The sequence below is a fragment of the Capra hircus genome, chromosome 13, assembly GCF_001704415.2.
Source record: "Capra hircus breed San Clemente chromosome 13, ASM170441v1, whole genome shotgun sequence".
Lineage (NCBI taxonomy): Eukaryota > Metazoa > Chordata > Mammalia > Artiodactyla > Bovidae > Capra > Capra hircus.
In genome coordinates this window covers 10,282,079-10,287,219 of record NC_030820.1, presented here as the reverse complement: position 1 = coordinate 10,287,219, position 5,141 = coordinate 10,282,079, and positions in this window count along the sequence as shown.

Below are 5,141 nucleotides of genomic sequence, written 5' to 3'. Positions count from 1 at the left end.
ACCTTACACAGGCAGCTTAAAACCAGCCACAGTGGGAATATTTGCACACCAGAAATCAGCAAATGCTGTGAATGAAGACTTTTTTTCAGATAGTCAGTAATTAACTTGTTTTTTTGGTTTTGTTTTTTTTTTTGGCTACACCATGAGGTATGCTGGGGTCTTAGCTCGCCAACCATGGACTGAACCCACACTCATGCAATGGAAGTTCAGAGTCTTAACCACTGGACCACAAGGGATGTCCCAGTCTTTAAGTATTTGTCAGAACTCAGTTACACACAAATATCCAGGGAAAGTGTCTTCCTGGAAGAAAGAGCATCCAGTATGAAGGCCTTGGACTGGAAGAGTCCTTTGTATGTTGAGACATATTAAGAAGGCCAGCAGACCAGCATGTCTAGAGCAATGGTTCTCATCATCTGGGAAGTTTTTAGAATTAAAAATTATTGGGCTCTATCTCAGACCTACTGGATCAGAAACTCTGGGGCCAGGGCCTGGATATCTGTTTTCAAAAAGTGGTTCTGCCACACGGATCCAGAATGAGCACAATTATCAGGTAGGAAGGTGGCTTGGGTGAAGGAAGTTTGGAGACAAGGGCTGCCATTCGAAAGGCAGAGTCAGAGAGGATGAGTAATGATGCCAGGGGGATAAAATCTGAAGTTAAACCTGACGTAACTTGTTGACTACCTTAGAATTCTTGAATTTGTAAATGAGAGTCCTCATACTCAAAGAGACTTATATGAAAGAGTTTGTTGCCTCAAGTAACAGAAAAGTCAGATGGCAGGCATGATTGGATTCATGAACTCAAATAACATCATCCTGGCTCATTTCTCCCTTTCTCCATGGCCCATTTCCACTCTCCTCTATGTTGACATAATTCTTAGGTTGGCCATCATGTCTTTAAGCTTGCATCATTTCTACAGTTAGCAATACCATAGGGAAGATGGTTTCTCTTTTCCAAGTAGTCCAAGAGGAGTCTCAGAATTAAGTAAGTAGGCTCACCTTAGGTCCTGTTCTGTTTGCTGGACCAACTTTGAAGGAAATCAAAATTTGTCACCTTCTTTGGTATATGCTTCTTTGGTATAAAAATTATTTTTACCTGAAAGCAATTAAGAAGTTGTAAATGCAGCAAAATCTCCCCCTTTCTGTGTAAAAGCAGGAAATCAATTCTCCTTTTACTGGAGACAGACTTATCAACCCTGCAACGGTACCAGTGGAATCTGCAAGCAGATGTTCAGCTTACCTAGTTATTTCTTCACCATTTATTAGCCACAGCCCAAACCCCTGTATCTAACCAGTTCTTCACAGATGTATTATTTCTTTGTCTAAAGGACTTAAAAGCTGCCCATTCTGGTTACTTCTTCAGCTCTTCATTCTCTTGGGAAGGCTCTGCTGCTGCTGCTAAGTTGCTTCAGTCATGTCCGACTCTGTGCGACCCCATAGACGGCAGCCCACCAGGCTCCTCCGTCCCTGGGATTCTCCAGGCAAGAACACTGGAGTGGGTTGCCATTTCCTTCTCCAATGCTCGATAGTGAAAAGTGAAAGGGAAGTTGCTCAGTCTTAGCGACACTATGGACTGCAGCCCACCAGGCTCCTCCATCCATGGGATTTTCCAGGCAAGAGTACTGGAGTGGGTTGCTATTGCCTTCTCCTGGGAAGGCTCTAATACACATATAAAATTTTTATAAAATGAGTATGTTTTTCTCTTGTTAATTTTTGTTGGTTTAATTTTCAGACCCAGCCAGCTACCCTAAAATGACTGAAGAAAGCTTTTTCTTTCCCTACAACTTCTTGGGCGACCCATAGGATACACTGATTGGCCAGTACTGGATCAAGTGACCACCATTAAGGCCAGAAGGGAGTGAGGGTCATCTTCAACTAAACTCAAGGCCAAGAGGAGGAGGAGTTTCCTAAAAGAAAAATAATTTATCTGGAAGGGGATGAATGATGAAAGATCAAATTAACCAACATCCAGATGGTAAAGTAGGTAACACAAATATTTTAGTATTTGTGGGCAAGTCAAGGTAGGGGCTTCCCTGCTGGCTCAGATGGTAAAGAATCTGCTTGCAATGTGGGAGACCCAGGCTCGATCCCTGGGTTGGGAAGATCCCCTGGAGAATGTCAGGGGATGGCAACCCACTCCAGTATTCTTTCCTAGAGAATTCCATGGACAGAGGAGCCTGGCGAGCTACAGTCCATGGGGTTGCAAAGAGTTGGGCACAACTGACCGACTAACACATACACACAAGATGACTGACTTAGACTCCTAATGATGAATAAATGTCTGACCACTGTCTCAGAATTCTTTCTAGTTCACTTTCTCATTCAGTCAGCCTTGGAGATATCTTTTTGGATGGTTCTGTGTCAACTCTCATAAAGAAAGTGTTTAGAAACCAGAGTTGAGAAATAAGATTACTTACATTTTCTTTACGTGCCAAAGTGTTAAGTGCAGACACTAAACTAATATAAAATTTTAGAACTCTTGAAATTTGGAAATCTTAACCCTTCCTTCCTTCACAAAGCCCTGAAAGTAAAACTCTGGTTCACTCTCCCCACCCTCCATCTGTTATCCTGACATTCAATTACTACTAAAGGGAAATGGGGGAGCCAAATTGATGCCCTCCAGGAGGCCAAAACTCTGCAGAGCTCCCCGCAGCCCAGTAAGTCATCAATCTTCGAGTCTGCACAGCCCACAGTGGAAACAGGGGCCTAAGAGTCTGAAGCTGGGGCAGCAGGACTACAAAGGGGATGTGGCTGGATGGGATTAGGAAAGCTCCCCACCAGGAGCTAACTCAATTTTGATACATGTCAGCTTGGAGAGCCCTGCCCCACAGTGCAGTGATGACCAGGCAACAGAGAAAGAGAGAGGAGCAAGCTAGGTTCATGGGTTGGCAGGCTGGCTGCCCTAGCAGGACCTCACAAGGGGTCTGCCCTTGACGTGGACAACATGGGCTTGGGGTCCAATCCTTATCTGTGAACGTACAGGGTTGACTTATTTATTTTTCACTTCTAATCACAAACCCAACCCATCAAAGATTAGAATGTATGCCAGAATGAAGCAGTTTATTGATTTGCAGTAAAGATGCCTTTGCAGTATCCAGTGTTTATATTCTCCATCCAAGATAGCTCTTTCCCAGGATCAAGGTAGTTGGAAAGCTAATTCAGTCACTAGAAGGCTGCTCACAGGTTTTATGAGAAGGCAGAGCCTCAGAGCAAAGGGATGTGGTAACTCTTATACGATCCTTTATCCTGCACATGGTAGAGTCTAGCAGATTCTCTCTGCCACAGAAGGGCAAAACTGGGGCCAGATAAGGTAGGCACCCTCTGTACTTCATATGGTTGGAAGCTGGATGAATTTCAACTGTCTGATTTTCAATTGTATTCTTGAATACATCCCCTGGGCATGGACTTGCTACACACAGTCTCCAAGAATGTAGTTTATCTCAAATTAATCAACTGTTCAAAGATGCCTTCTTGGTGAGATTCTAGGTGACACCTTTGAGCCCTTTCAGTAATGCAGGAAACATCTCGGCTTCATCATCCAAGAGCATTGTTCTGAAAGTCCAGCGACTTTACTGGATTTGTTCCCAAATTCTATAGTAAACTTTGAGTCATGAAAGTTCCTGGTGTTGGATTCCAGACCTAGGTTCTTTATCTAACTCCTTCTCTCCCTTCTCTTTCTTCCTTGAAGCAAGATAACTAAATCTATTCCTGTGTATACCCTCCTCTGATCACATCCCTGGCTCCAAGGGGATGGAAGGAGGGGAATCTCCTGGATGGTGATTTAAGTAATCCTGGCTAATAAATGTGTAATTTAGGTAACCCTGACTAATAACATATAAGATTTATGTAATGCAGGCTAATAAAATGTGAGGTCTAAGAGAAGTCATTCGGGAAGGATTCCTACTAACCTGAGTAAATAGCTTTGTTTCTTTCCACTGAACAGTTAACTGAAAGTAAGATGTGGCATTGGGAGCCATTTGGAATCCATGAAGGAGTTCACCTGAAGATCTGAAAGAAAGCGGAATCTGACTCTTGATGACCTTTTGGAACTATTGAATTAGTCGCCCGTGGTGCCACTCTCTGGCAATAGTCCTTATGAGAGGTAGGATTCCCCTCACTGCTCAAGCCATTTTAAGTTGAGACATTTGTTTCTTGTAGCTTGCAGCTCCCTCACAGGTTCATTTGGTTAATGGGTTCTAGACCTACCCCCAGTTGTTCTGTGTGTCTAGATCATTGAAGAGAGATCAGTTAACTTCTCTAGACTCCCATCGCTTCATTTATGAAGCTGGCAAGTTGAAGGAAAGTCTTTCTTCCTTCTCTTTTAGCCTGGCATTTGGAGTCTCTGATTTCTCTTCTGTGGGATACAAGGAAGAACCCCCTGATTCATCTCTGCTTTTTGTTTTCTGGATTCTCAAGGCAGACAAGCTCTCTGCTCTGCTCCTTTGTTCTGAGGTCTGAATTAGATGGTCGATATGTCAGGATGACCTCCTAAATGATTTATTTCTCTTGGATCATCTTAGAACCTGAAGGGGATCAGAATATGCCACCCCCAAATATGCCACTTTGGTATAAAGATTATTTTGAGCTGAAGGGAACTGATTCAGGAACGGTTCTCTGCTCTATCCATATCTCCTAAACTAGACATTAATTTTTCTTTGGGGAAGATGTCTCTCTGTACCAGGACAGAGAGACTGACTCATCTCTGGAGAGGAATGGGGAGTGGTCACACTGAGATGAATTTGCTTAAACAGACTTTACTAAAATAACCCTTATCTTCCAATAGATTTCCTTATATATTTCCTAACCGTTTCCCCACAATTTATCACCCCTAAGAGCCCAAAGTGAAAGTGAAAGTCACTCAGTCGTGTCTGACTCTTTGCCACCCCATGGACTGTATAGTCCATGGAATTCTCCAGGCCAGAATACTGGAGTGAGTAGCCTTTCCCTTCTCCAAGGGATCTTCCCAACCCAAGGACTGAATCCAGGTCTCCCTCATCGGGTGATTCCTTACCAGCTGAGTCACAAGGGAAGCCCAAGAATGCTGGAGTGGGTAGCCTATCCCTTCTCCAGCAAGTCTTCCTGACCCAGGAATCAAACCAGGGTCTCCTATATTGTAGGTGGATTCTTCACCAACTGAGCTATCA